At 35.6% G+C, this 15,838-nt stretch overlaps 1 protein-coding gene and 1 pseudogene across 5 annotated transcripts in view; both read right to left on the bottom strand.

Annotated features, from left to right (window-relative positions):
• Positions 1-15,838, bottom strand: part of EDA (ectodysplasin A) — a 430,954-nt gene that overhangs the window by 95,666 nt on the left and 319,450 nt on the right. The window lies entirely within an intron of this gene.
• Positions 2,616-3,968, bottom strand: LOC125157679 (keratin, type I cytoskeletal 18-like; annotated as a pseudogene).

Raw genomic sequence — 15,838 nt, 5'->3', positions numbered from 1 at the left:
AATTTCACACAAGTACCTGAAACTTAAAACATGTTTAAAACCACACATCTCCCTTTTCTGATTGTTATCTCAGTGACTAGTATAGCACTTTGCCAGAAACCTGGGTGGCTTCCTTGACTCCTCATTTTCTCCCTTCAAACAAACCACCAAGTCCTAATTTTTTCCTAAATAAACCTGTCTGGGGCTCCTGGGTGGCTCTGTTGGTTAAGCTTCTGACTTCATCTCAGGCCATGATCTCATGGTTTGTGAGTTTGAGCCCTGCATCAGGCTCTGTGCTGACAGCTCAGAGCCTGGAGCCTGCTTCAGATTCTCTGTGTCCTTCTCTCTCTGCCCTTCTCCCACTCACTCTCTGTCTCTCTTAAAAATAAAATAAACATTAATTTTTTTTAAAAAATAAACCTGTATACTTCTGTTTCCATTGCTGCTACACTAATTAAGTCACCATCATTTCTTATGTGTACCATTGTAACAGCCTCCTAACTGGCTTCTTTGTTTCCCTTATTCCCCTTCTAGTCCATTTTCTCTCCATTTTTTCCACTTTTTAATTATATTTTAAATAAATTATAGTAACACATGCTTATTGTAACAAGTCAAACAATATAGAACTAAATACAGAAACACTTAAGAGCTATCCCTTTCCCATCCAACCTCTTTCCACCTGATGTAATCAATAATCCAGAGTTTGGTGTTTCAGCTTTCCACATCTGTTTCTATATTTATATCCATATATCTGTATCTATAAAAATTTTAGGGGGTTAATATCTTTCTTTTTTTATATAAAAATGGGATTATATGTTACAGATTATTCTGAAACTTGATTTTGATTACCTAGCAAAAGAACATGGGTATTCTTTCAGTCCATACATAACATTCTAACATATTCATTTTATTGTTTTTTTTTTGTTTTGTTTTTTAAATTTTTTTTAACGTTTATTTATTTTTGAGACAGAGAGAGACAGAGCATGAATGGGGGAGGGTCAGAGAGAGGGAGACACAGAATCTGAAACAGGCTCCAGGCTCTGAGCTGTCAGCACAGAGCCCGACGCGGGGCTCGAACTCACGGACCGTGAGATCGTGACCTGAGCTGAAGTCGGACGCTTAACCGACTGAGCCACCCAGGCGCCCCAACATATTCATTTTAATAGCGGCATAGTATTCAATAGTATAGCTATGTCATAATTTACTCAACCATTTCCCTGCATGTAGATGCTAGGGTTATCCCTCTTTTTGCCACTGAAACAGTGCTATAATAAATATCCTTGTACATATGACCTAGGTACTGGTATTCTCATTTCTGTATGATAGATTCCCTAAACTGTAAATGCTAGATTATAAAGGTATCCTAATGTTTAATTTGACTGGAGATGTATTAATATCCAAAATGGGTGTAACAATTTATGTTCTCAAATATGATATATTACATTAACAGAATGAAGGGTAAAAATCATATGATCATCTCAATAAATTCAGAAAAGCATTCAACAAAATTCAACATTTTTTTCATGATAAAAATTCTTCATAAATTAGGTATAGAAAGAATGTATCTCAACATAAGAAAGGCTATATATTACAAGCTCACAGCTAACATCACACTTAACAGCAAAAAGCTAAAAAAGCTTTTCCTCTACGATCAGGAAAAAGATGAGGATGCCCATTCTCACCAATTCTTTCAACATAGTACTTGAAGTCCTATAGCTAGAGCAATTACACAAGAAAAATAAATGAAAGGCATACAAATTGGAATGAAAAAAGCAAAATTGCCTCTGTCTGCTGATGATATAAACCTATATATAGAAAACTCCACCAAAAACACCTGTTAGAAATAACAAATGAATTCAGTTAAGTTGTACGATACAAAATGAACATATAAAAGTCTCTTTCTATACACTATCACGAACTATTCAAAAAATAAATTAAGAAAAAGATCCCATTTACTATAGCATCAAAAAGAACAAAATACTTAGGAATAAATTTAACCAAGGAAGTGAAATATCAGTACACTGAAAACTATGAAATGCTGATAACAGAAATTGAAAAAGACACACAAAAAAGTAGAAAGATACCCTTGTATTCTTGGATTGGGAAGAACTGATGTTGTTAAAATGTTCATATTATACAAAGCCACCTAAAGATTCAATCCTATCTCTGTCAAAATTCCAATAATTTTTTCCACAGAAATAGGAAAAACAATCCTAAAATTCATATGGAACCACAAAAGGCCCCGAATAGCCCAAGCAATCTTAAACCAAAAGAACAAAGCTGAAGGCATTACATTTCCTGATTTCTAAACATATTACAAAGGTATGGTAAACAAAACAGTATGGTACTGGCACAAAAACAGTCATATAGACCAATGGAATAGAATAGAAAGCCCAGAAATAAATTATGCATTTACAGGCTACCAATATTCAACAAGGATGCCAAGAGTACACCATGGGGAGAGGATAGTCTTTCAATAAATGGTACTAGGAAAACTGGATATGCACATGCAAAGGAATGAAATTGGACCCTTATCTCACAGGACAGAAAAATCAACTCAAAATAGATTAAAGAGCTAAACATAGACCTAAAATTGTAAAACTACTAGAAGAAACCATAGGGAAAACATGAACTTTTTATTGGTCTCCTGCTCCCCAAAGGGTACACTGATTCTGCTGCCTCAAAGCCTCAAAACTGATGTCATTGGTCTCAGACACCCCTTTGCCCTCCACAAATCTGCAGGTGGTGGTCTTTTGGATGGTATACATGGAATTTCTGCTGTCTAGGGTGTCACCAAGATTGAAATCCTCTGTCTTCCAGCAGGTGATAGTAGGTGGTAATTTCAGTCTCTAGCTTGGCCTTGATGTTCAGCAGGGCCTTGCACTCCTGGGTGTCTCTAAACAAGTCTGGGACAGCTCTGACTTCAAGTGCAGCAGGACTACATTGAGCTGTTCCATCTGCACAGTGAGTAGGCTTCCACTTCCCTCAGTTGTTTTCCAAGCTGGCCTTTAGATTCTCATGAAGTCCAGGGTGATTTCCCAGGAGCGAGTCACATGTATCAGCTCCATGAACATTATCTCAGCCACTCCTATCTCAGCAGTCTGTGAGGTGATCACTGTGGTGCTCTCCTCAATTTTCTGGGACCAAGCTGGTACTTGTCCAGCTCCTTTTAGTTCTTCTGAGCCAGTTTGTCTTACTGGGCCTGGATGTCCACCATGATCTTGCTGAGGTTCTGAGATTTGGGGGCATCCAACTCCACAGTCAACTTAGAATTGTCAATCAGGTTTTGTAGACCCTTTACTTCTTCCTCATGGTTCTTCTTCATGAAGAGCAGCTTCTCCCTGAGAGTCTCAATTTCCATCTTCAGCTGCAGCTGAGTGACATTGGTGTCTTCGATGACCTCACAGAGCCCATGGATGTCAATCTCCACAGACTGGTTCATGGCCAACTCTGTTTCATACTTGAGTCTGAAGTCATCAGTAGCAAGACAAGCCTTGTCAGTCTTCAGAACAATGCAGGCAATGCCCACAGAATTTGTATAGATCTGAGCCCTCAACTGCTCGATGGTCTTGAGGTAATGCCCCATTCTCTGACCTGGGGTCCCTTCTTTTCCAGGTGCTCACAGATTTTAAACTCTAGTTTCTGATTATCAGCCTCCAGGCTCCTCACCCTCTCTAAGTAGGAGGATGGGTGGTCATTCAGGTCTTTCATGATTTCCTTCTCACCATGGATATCCCCTATGCACACCAGGCCCCCAGTCATCCCTGTAGTCAGACCCCCAGACCTCCAGCCACCCTGTAAACTGGTGGAACAGGACACAGAGATCCAGGAGCCTGAGTCCCTGGTGCCTCATAAATGTTGGCCACACTGCTGACAGGCAAGATCTGATGGATGGACAACTGCACAGGGCCAAGGGACTAATAGTTGGAGGAGAAGGTAGAGTGAATGGTGAAGCTCATGCTGTTCAGGGAGGAAGACAAGATGCCAGGGCTCAGGATCAGGCTGTCAGAAAAAAGCTTCTTGATACTGGCCTGGGCAATAATTTTTTGGATATGATCTCAAAAGTACAGGTGGCAAAAGCAAAAACACACAAGTGGAATTGCATCAAATTAAAAAGCTTCTGCACAGCAAAGGAAACAATCAACAGAGTGAAGAGACAACCTATGAAATGGGGTAAAATATATATCTGGTTAGGGGTAGTATCCAAAATATGTAAGGAATTCAAACAACTCAATAGCAAATAATAATAAAAATGAAATAAATAATAACAAACTGATTTAAAAATGGGCAAAGGACCTGAATAGACAGTTTTCCAAAGAAGACCTACAAATGGCCAACAGATATATAAGAAGATGCTCAACATCACTAATCACCAGGGAAATGCAAATCAAAACCACAATGGGATGTTACCTCACACCTGTTAGGATGGCTCTAATAAAAAAGATAAGAGACAACAAGTGTTTGTTAGGATGTGGAGAAAAGGGAACCTTTGTGCACTGTTGGTAGGAATGTAAATCAGTACAACCATTATGGAAAATAGTTTCCTCAAAAGTTAAAACTAGAAATACCACGTAATTCAACAATCTTACTTCTGGGTGTATATACAAAGAAAATGAAACCAGTATCTTGAAGAGATATCTACATTCTCATGTTTGTTGCAGCATTAGTCATAATAGCCAACATATGGAAACAACCTAAGTATCAAATAAATGGAAAAAGCAAATGTGATCACACACAGTTGTGATATAATATTATTCAGCTTAAAAAAAGAGGGAAACCCTGCCATTTACAACAAGGATGAACCTGGAAGACATTACCCTAAGTTAAATAAGCCAGATACTAGAAAGACAAATACTGCATGATATTGCTTATATGTAGAATCTAAAGAATTAAACTCATAGAAGCAGAATAAAGTGGTCACCAGGAGCTGGGTGTTAGGGGAAATGCAGAGGTATTGGTCAAAGGGTACAAAGTTTCAGTTATGGAGGATGAAAAATGCATAGCATGATGACTATAGTTAATATTACTGTATATATTATGCTTGAAATTTGCTGAGTAGATCTTAAGTGTTCTCATCACAAAAAAGAGGGAACTATGTTAGGTGATGGAAATGTTAATTAGTTTGTGGTAATTATTTCCCAATATATATGTATATCAAATATCACATTGTATACCCTAAGTATATACAATTTTCATTTGTCAATTATACCTCAATAAAGCTGGGAAAAAACAATTTATATTCTTTCCACAAATTTTTGGTTTTTCCCACCTTCTAATTAGCATAGGATGCTATTATATTATAAAATTATTGCTAATGTATTTGGGTGAGGGGTAGAAAAAGGACATATCATACACGTTTTATTTATTTAAAAAATTAATTTTCTTATTTTAAATTAGTAATACATGTAGATATTTTAAAAATTCAAAAGAGGGGCACCTGGGTAGCTCAGTCAGTTAAACATCTATCTTTGGCTTAGGTCATGATCTCACGGTTTGTGAGTTTGAGCCCGCCTTGGGCTCTCTGCTGCCAGCGCAGAGCCCGCTTCGATCCTCTCCCTCCTTCTCTCTCTCAAAAATAAATAAAACATTAACAAAATAAAAAAGTTCAAAAATAAAAATAATTACAACAATAAAAAATTCAAAAGATACAGAAATATGAAAATTAAGTTAAATTTCCCTTCACTGCAACTTTAAACACTCTGTTTTCTTCCTCCAAGCAACCAGTTACCAGTTATAGATTTATCATAATTTATTTCACCATTTCCTAAATAATGGGCATTTACATTATTTCCAATTCTCTGCTCTTTCAAATATTACAGCAAAGAATATCACTGTTGATAAATGATTTTCCACATGTATGTCTAGAAGTAAAAGTGGAATTGCTGGATCATAGTATATGCATTTAGCATTTGAAAATATTTTCCATATAATCTATTTTTGACATTAATCTTGTGCTACCCCATTGCCTTTAGGATGATTTACATGCTCCAAAAAAAAATGGATTCCAAGTTCCTGTATGATTTGTGCCCTGTTGGCCAGCTCATTTATCACTTCCTCTTTAGAAATCTATACTAACCATACAAACTTGTTTTGGTTCCTCAAATGAACCAAGCTCCTCTTACTCTAAGCCTCCCTCATTTACCCTTCCCTCAAACCTTCACATGGCTAACTCTTTAGCATCAGTCAGGTTGCTGCTCAGATGTCACCCCCATTAGGAGAACTTCTTTGACCTCCCAGGTGTAGATCAGGTACTGATGTGTCCCTTAGCACCACGGTGCTTACCCTATTATATCACTTACTATACTATGTTGAAACTATCCAACTGTGAGCTTGATGAGGGTAGGGTCTTGTTCAACTCTGTGTCCCTAGTTGTCCAAAGAGAGAGCAATAAACATTTATTCAAACATTTACTCAATAATTTATTGGAATGAATGAATGAAAAAAAGAAGGAAGCTCTAGTAGCTCCTCACTTGTAAGACAAAAGAGGCCCTCCAGGTTTAGGAGTAGAATCTAGAGTAAGGCAGTGTTGCATAAGTAATCCACTACAAATTCAACAGGAGCCATCTGCCTACACATCTACATCTGCCTGTGATATTTTTGAGAAGCCATACAAAGGGAGCTGACAGTTTAACACTTAGCCAAGAGATTAACCTTCTTATAGCCTTCACTTCTTAAAACCATATGCATGTTCTTAATCCTTACTGAGTCTCTTTACGGACGCTAATGAAAAGGCTCATTTCACCATCCAAACTGAAAGAAACCCTGAGTATTTAATCGTGTAAACATATCTAATTGACTAAAACTACCTTAGATATTATCATTATATTATAGAAATCAGGAATAGTTAGGAACAAACTATAAGAGAATTAGAAGGAAACAATTAGATCACCTATTCTAGTAGCTAAACATTTTTTTTTCTTACCCTAATACATCTGAGGAATATGATATGAACTCATCAGTAATAGTATTCTCACTATAATGTTCTTAATGGGGTGCAGAATGGTCAGAATGTCCAGGGCTGTGTATACCTTGAAGAAACATCCTTAGATGATTATGAATTCTTACACCAGAGTCGAGTCACTGATTCTAGTTTAACCTTTATAAAAAACTATGATCAGAGAAGTAAAGACTTACCCAAGATCATCATGCTAGTATGCTAATAGCAGAACTGGGACTATAATCAGGGTCTCCTGACTTAAAGTTCATCATTTTTCATAATATTTAGAAACAAATAACTAGATGGAATTTAAGACAGAGTGAGGCAGACCAGAAGTACCGTTAGTGAACCTCAGGTCAAGTGGGCCTCTGACCTCTTTTAGGCAAGAAATTCCTCAAAGATATCTGACCTTTACAGCATTTTCTCATGGAAGGCAGGCATGTTCACATTTTACCTTACATGATGCTGAATTACTTATGCTTGTTATGAGTATATATTATTTTTTAATTCAAAAAGTTCATAAATATTTTTAAGCAGCCTAGTATTTAACTAACTTTTACACTCAGTTCACTTTAGGACTTAGGTACTGAGGAAAGGAATTTGGTAGCTATATCAACTGTAGAGCTTGGTACAATGTCTTACAGGTAGTTGGTATTCTAAAAATGCTTATCAACCGAGTGGCAGTGGCAAAAGCTTATGGAGATCATCTATTGCAGAGCTAGTTCCATCAATGAAAATATAGCTTTAAAGGGCATTTAGGAGTATGAGCAAGCTAAGACATTTTAGCTTACTTAATGACTTATTTGATAGAAAGCCATTTTCCAGAGGTGTCTGCTGTGGGCACTTATGCTGTTGGCTTTCAGGACCAGTAGACAACCTTGGGGACTCTCTATCTGAAATCAACAATCCTTTTCAAGTGTACACACATGGTAAACTCTCAAAAGCTTTAAGTTAGTCTTGTGAACAAGCCCTTGTAAGCTCTCAAAATGATTTTAGTCTCTCTCATTTGATAACACCACAGAGATGGCTTACTGAAAAGCAATCAATATAAGAGCAATACTAGACTGAGGGCACATATTAATTCTAACTAACATTTGTATAGGTACAAAGTCTGTTTCTTTGAGGCCATAGCCTTTCATATTCATCTGTATCAATTTAATGGTAGCTATGCCCTATTTCATGGTTATTGTTAAGAAACAAAGGATGGGGCGCCTGGGTGGCTCAGTCGGTTGGGTGGCCGACATCGGCTCAGGTCATGATCTCGCTGTCTGTGAGTTCGAGCCCCGCGTCGGGCTCTGTGCTGACCGGGCAGAGCCTGGAGCCTGTTTTGGATTCTGTGTCTCCCTCTCTCTCTGACCCTCCCCCAGTTCATGCTCTGTCTCTCTCTGTCCCAAAAATAAATAAACGTTAAAAAAAATTTTAAAAAAGAAACAAAGGAAAAAGGATATATTTCCATCTTGTTTCTCCACTTTACTCTTTTATAATAGCAAAAAAGGATACTTTTTTGATCTGTCCAAAAGTAAACTACAAAGAAGAGATACTGACAAAAAGGGACACATATATACAGCCAGACAGACAGTAAGAGAATCACACAGAACTGTACATATGTGATCATGTCTTGTTATGAGGTAGACCATAGTTTGAGGCTTGGAGGCTTCTTCCTATGGGCTTGGATACAATCAGTGAGCCCAACAAGAGACAATCTGGTGGAAAGGGAGTATATTTGCAAAAATGTAATGTGTTATCTATACTTAATTTTACCCAAAAGGCTGAGAAATGATATATAATGGATTATCTATGAATTAATGAATGTGTGTCTAAAATATCTGGAACACCATGCTATTATATGTGTTTTCTGGAGAGAATATAGTAATAGCAGTTAATAATTTCTGACACATTTTTGCATACACTAACACTTTTGATTATTACAACAATAGCATTAGGTAAGCAAAGCTAATTTTCCCCTATTTTAAAGTTATGGAAACTGAAGCTCAGAGGGATGTCATTCTTCCAAGGTCACATGGCTGCTAAGGTGGCAATGACATCAGGATTGGGATCCAGAAATTGCGACTCAGGCTAGTATCTTTTCTATTACACCATGCTTCACTTTTTTATTCTTTCACTAGGTCAGAAATATGGGAGGAGGTCTGTTGTGGACAGATATTAATATTCTGATTGACTCCTGAAAATGCTCCTACAGGAAGGGAACAGATGGTTTTATAATAAAACTTATGAAATATGGAAACCACCTCCATGGGAATTCTGAATTCATATTATGTGATACTAAGACCTCATGACAGTCTGAATATACTCTACACTTCATTCTAACTAGAAAATAAAATTCTGCAGATTTCCGGAGAACCCAGCAAAAGATGACCAAGCAAGTCACCTAGAGCTATTATTACTTCGGAAACACATCACAAGGATGGGTCTCAGCAGGAAATCCTGGCACAGATTTCTGGAACAATTGTGACTCACAACACCTACAATGAAGGGATCATGCTTTCTTCACAGAACAAGACAGCTAAAAGACTTCATGTAATTAGCAAAAATTAACTTTGAACCTGTATCAAATGCTTCATATTGGAGGAGAACTGACTCTTTGTTTGGGATTCTTGCTTCCTATTCAATGCCTTCATTTATAGAGTAATCCAAAAGAAGAAACTGAGATGAATGAATCCAATAATTTCTTGAATGGCAGGTCAAAAAGATTGGATATGTCCTGAATATGGCTACTGACATTTTTAAAGGAAAGGTATACTATGCCCGTGCTTATAATCAACTAGTTTAGTAGTCCAGTGAAAACAAGAAAAAAGATTTCTATAGCTTGATTTATTCTTGGTGAATTTAGGCAGGTTCCTAAGGATCACTACATACTTTACTTCTCTAAAGTGCGTATCAACTATTTGTCAAATTTTTTTCTCCCATAGGGATTAGTGAAGATCATCAAGCTTAATTTCTATAGTTCCTAAACAGAAAATCTAGACTCCTTCTTTTCCCCATTTGTTTTCTCAGTCATTCATTTAACAAATATTTGGGTGTATTCTATGTGCTGGTGCTGTATAAGGTAAAACTCCAGGACCTTCTTTGACCAATCTACCTTTGCTTTATTTTTACCTACGGCCTATAAATGTACCTGCTTCCTCATTAAAGTGTAAGCTTCTCTGAGGGTCTTATTAATCTTTATAAATTTTCTGGTAGTGCCTAGAGGCGTGTTAAATAACAACAACATAAAGTTTTGGGAATTGAAGTGAAATTAAAGGATAGCAACAGATCAAAAAATGTATAAAGGAAATAGAACTAATTTTCCTGTTTCTTTTTAAACTTATCCCTATTTTTGACCTTTGAAAAATATTTTCTCACTGAAATCTTTGTCATGTTCTTAAATGTTCAAAGTAAATGACTTTTTCATTGACAATTGCGATGCAAATATGAGGTGGGTAACTAAATTTTTATTATAATTTATCAGTAACTTCTGGATTTAGAATCAACATCTGGTTGTTTTATTTTTTTACGGCATCCACTCTGATTTGCTTACCCCATCCTACATTTTCCTGTGTTCAGTTTATAGATTCACTTTTGAATGAGAAGTTATTATTTGAAAGAGAAGTTATTTATTTTTATAAAGCAGTCAGCTTATTCTCTTGAGATACAGTGATATACGATGTAGACTTATATATCCACCTGCCTCCTTAATGTACATACTTTGTTGTGTAATAGACAACTCAAATGTAGGATGCCTAAGTGAAACTTTTCTAGTTTCAAGTTTTTATTTAAATTACAGATAGTTAACATGCAGTGTAATATTAGTTTCAGATGTAGAATACAGTGATTCATCACTTACATAAACACCCAGCGCTCATCACAAGTGCCTTCCTTTACCTGTCACCCAATTAACCAATCCCCCTGACCACTACCCCTCCAGCAATGCTTAGTTTGTTCCCTATAGTTAAGAGTCTGTTTTGTTTTTTTTTTTTTTTGGTTAGTTTCTCCCCTTTGTTCCACCATGTTCATCTGTTTTATTTCTTAAATTCCACATATGAATAAAACAATATGGTATTTGTCTTTCTTTGAACGACTTATTTCCCTTAGCATAGTACACGCTAGCTCCACTCATCTAGTTACAAATGACAAGATTTCATTTTTTTTGGCTGAGTAATATTCCATTCTTTTAATATTTATTTTGAGAGAGACAGAGAGGCAAAGAGAGAGGGAGACAGAGAATCCCCAGCAGGCTCCATGCTGTCAGCAAAGAGCCCAGTGCAGGGGCTTGAACTCACGAACCATGAGATCATGACCTGAGCCAAAACCAAGAGTAGGACACTTAACTGACTGAGCCACCCAAGTGCCCCATATGCCTTCTATATATATATATACTACCACTTTTTTATCCATTCATCAGTCAATGGACATTTGGGCTCTTTCCATATTTTGGCTATAATTGATAATGCAGCTATAAACATCAGGGTGCATGTATCCCTTTGGCCTTTTATTTTTTTATCCTTTGGGTAAATACCTAGTAGTGCAATTGCTGGATTCTAGGGTAGTTCTACTTTTAACATTTTGAGGAACTGCCATACTGTTTTCCAGAGCTGCTTCCATTCCACTTCCACTAGTAGTTTCCATTCCTACTAACAGTGCAAGAGGGTTCTCCCCTTTCCCCCTTTCTCTACATCCTTACCAACACCTGTTGTTTCCTCTGTTAATTTAGCCATGCTGATAGGTGTGAGTTGATAGTATATTATACTTTTGATTTCTATTTCCCAGATGATGAGTGATGTTAAGTGTCTTTTCATGTGTCTGTTAGCTATCTGTATATATTCTTTGGAAAAATGTCTATTCATGTCTTCTGCCCATTTCATAACTGGATTATTTGTTTTATGTGTGTTGAGTTTTATAAGTTCTTTATAGATGTTAGATGCTAACCCTTCATCAGATATATCATTTGCAAATATCTTCTCCCATTCCAAAGATTGCCTTTTAGTTTTGCGGTTTCCTGTACTGTGCAGAAGCTTTTTTATCTTGATGAAGTCCCAATAGTTCGTTTTTACTTTCGTTTCCCTTGCGTCTGAAGATGTATCAAGTAAGAAGTTGCTATGGCTGATGTCAAAGAAGTTACTGCCTTTGTTTTCCTTCAGGATTTTGATGGTTTCATGTCTGACATTTACGTTTTGATCCATTTTGAACTTATTTTTGTGAATGGTGTAAGAAAGTGTTCAAGTTTCATTCTTTTGCATGCTGCTGTCCAGTTTTTCTAACACCATTTTTTAAAGAGACTGTCTTTTCCTATTGGATATTCTTTCTTGCTTTGTCAAAGATGAATTGACATGTAGTTGTGGGTTCATTTCTGGGTTTTCTATTCTCTTCCATTGAACTATGTGTCTGTTTTTGTGCCAGTACCATCCTGGTTTGATCACTACAACTTTGTAATATAGCTTGATCTCTGGAATTGTGATGCCTCCACCTTGGGTTTTCCTTTTCAAGATTGCATTTGCTATTCGGAGTTGTTTTGTTTTGTTTTGTTTTCTGGTTGCATGCAAATTTTAGAATTGTTTGTTCTGGCTCTGTGAAAGATGCTGTTTGCATTTTCATAGGGATTAAATGTGTAGATTGCTTTGAATAGTATAGACATTTAAAAAGCATTTCTTCTTCCCATCCATGAGCATGGAATGTCTTTCTATTTCTTTCTGTCATCTTCAATTTCTTTTATCAGTGCTTTATAGTTTTCAGAGTATAATCTTTTGCATCTTTGGTTAGGTTTATTTCTAGATATCTTATTGCTTTGGGTCCAATTGTCAATGAGATCAATTCCTGGATTTCTCTTTCTCCTGCTTCATTATTGGTATATAGAAATGCAACAGATTTCTGTATGCTGATTTTGTATCATATGAATTACTGAATTTGTTTATGAGTTCTAGCAGTTTTTTGGTGAAGTCTTTCAGGTTCTCTACAGAGTACCATGCTGTCTGCAAATAGTGAAAAGTGTGGTTTCTTTGCCAATTTGGATACCTTTTATTTCTTCTTTTCTGATAGCTGAGGGTAAGACTTCCAGTACTATGTTAAATAACATTGGTGAGAGTGGACATTGCTGTATTGTTCCTGACCTTAGAGGAAAAACTCTCAGTTTTTCCCCATTGAAGATGATATGTGCTGTGGATTTTTTGACTATGACCTTTATGATTTTGGGGTAGGTTCCCTTTACGTATCCCCACTTTGTTGAGGGTTTTTACAAGAATGTATGCTTTACTTTCTCAAATGCTTTTTCTGAATCTATTGAGAGGATCATCTGGTTCTTTATCCTTTCTTTTATTAATGTGGTATATCACATTAATTGATTTGCAAATATTGGGTCACCCTTGCAGCCCAGGAATAAATCCCAATTGATAATTTTTTTAATAATCATTTAAAATAATTAAAATTAAAAAAATACTTTTTAATGTACTGTTGGATTCAATTTGCTATTATTTTGTTAAGAATTTTGCATCCATGTTGATCAGGGATATTGGCCTTTTTGGTGGAGTTTTTTTCTTTTTTGGAAGTCAGGGTAATGCTGGCCTTATAAAATGAGTTTGGAAGTTTTCCTTCCATTTCTATTCTTTGGAATAGTTTGATAAGAATAGGTATTAACTCTTCTTTAAATATCTGGTAGAATTCCAGTTGGAAGTCATCTGTCCCTGGACTTCTTTTGGTTGGGAGTTTTTAGATTACTGATTCAATTTTATTGCTGGTTATTGGTTTGCTCAAATTTTTTTATTTCTTCCTGTTTCAGTTTTGTTAGTTTACATGTTTCTAGGAATTTATCCATTTCTTCCAGATTGCCCAATTTGTTGGCACCTAATTTTTCATAATACACGCTTGTAATTGTTTCTATTTCTGTAGTATTGGTTATGATTTCTCCCCTCTAATTCATGATTTTATTTATTTGGATCCTTCCTCTTTTCTTTTTCATAAGTCTAGCTAGCAGACTATAAATTTTTAATTTTTTCTAAGAACCACATCCTGGTTTAATTGATCTGCTCTACTATTTTAGTTTTGCTTCTTTATCACTTATTTCTGCTCTACTTATTACTATTTCCCTTCTGCTGGCTTTAGGCTTCATTTGCTGTTGTTTGTCTAGCTTCTTACACTGTAAGGTTAGGTTGTGTATTTGAGATTTTTCTTGCTTCATATGGTAGCCCTGTATTGGTATATCTTTCCCTCTTATGACCACTGTTACTGCATCCCAAAAGTTTTGGACCATTGTGTTTTCATTTTCATTTGTATTCATGTATTTTTTATTTCTTTTTTAATTTCCTGGTTGAAGCATTCATTGTTTGGTAGCATATTCTTTCGCCTCCATTTATTCGTGGTCTTTCAAAATTTTTTCTTATGATTGACTTCAATTTTTATAGTGTTGTGATTAGAAAATATGCATGATATGATCTCAGCCTTTTTATACTTATTGAGGCCTGATTTGTGACCTAGTATGTGATCTATTCTGGAGAATGTCCTATGTGCATTTGAAAAGTATGTGTATTCTGCTGCTTTAGGATGGAATGTTCTGTTAAGTCCATCTGTTCGAGGGTGTCATTCAGAGACATTGTCTCCTTGATTTTCTGCTTAGATGATCTGTCTGTTGATATATGGGGGGCATCAACAAACACTACTATTACTATATGACTATCAATGAGCTTCTTTACGATTGTTATTAACTATTTTCTGTATTTGGGTTCTCTCAAGTTGGGGGCATTAATATTTACAATTGTTAAATTAATATTTACAATTTATCCATCTTTTTGATGGATAGATCCCTTTATTATGATATAGTGCCCTTCGTATCATTACAGTCTTTGGTTTAAAATCCAGTTTGTCTGATACAAGTATTGCTACTCTGGCTTTCTTTTGATGTTAATTAGCATGATAAATGATTCTCCATTCCCTCACTTTCTTTTTTATTTTTGTTTTAATCTTTCATTTGTCTTTTATTATCTTTAGCAACTAGGCAATACATATTCCTTTTAGAAATTAGAGATAAACAGAATGGGGAAAATCACTTGAATTTCTACTGTCTTCTGGAGAAAGCCACTGTGAATTTTTTAATATAAATACTCTAGACATTTTTCTATGTGAATGTAACTCTTACTTAACACTTCACAATATAACTTGAACAGTGTTTTCTAGTTACTATATAAGTAACAAAATAGATCTGTTTTGATATTTTTGATGGTTCTGCATAATATTCCATGGAATGGATAACATATTCAACAAATTTCCATTGATGGATATTTGGGAAGATTCTAAGGTTTTGCTAGTGTAATCAATGCCTACATGAATACACACATAGACACATACATATATCTATATATTTATATATACCCATCATTATGATAACTGACTAATGAAATTTATTTAGAAAAAGTTCCATTGCTTCTTCTCATCCTTTTGGCTAAGATCAATTGTAGAAAAAGTTCCTAGATACACATTTACTGGATCCAAGAATGTGGATATTTTGACAGAAGCACTCTTAACCAAAGAGATAAAAGCTGGTAAATGGCCTATTAATAAAAATAGGTGGCTAAAGAGGGGAATCATGAAAATATTATGTATATTATTACATACATATGTATACACACAGTTATACAGACATATACACATATACAATATATACATATATCTTAAGAATTTTATTTTTACTTAAAAAATATAAATGCATATCCATTCACTAATTTAGATGAAATTTTAGATTTCATTTTTGGACTACGGAATATATCGTTGTTCTTGTTGACAATGGGAGCCATGATTAAAGTTCCATGTAATCTTCCTTGGATAAGTGACATCCTCAATGAAATGTATAGGCTTTTTAGTTTCGCCCTTTTTTTTAAGATGGAGCAAGAACTCAAAAAATGTATACTCCTCTTCCAATCTTTTACTCCTAATTTGATA

This window comes from Prionailurus viverrinus, chromosome X (genome assembly GCF_022837055.1).
Source record: "Prionailurus viverrinus isolate Anna chromosome X, UM_Priviv_1.0, whole genome shotgun sequence".
Classification (NCBI taxonomy): domain Eukaryota; kingdom Metazoa; phylum Chordata; class Mammalia; order Carnivora; family Felidae; genus Prionailurus; species Prionailurus viverrinus.
This window is presented reverse-complemented; position numbering and strand designations above follow the sequence as displayed.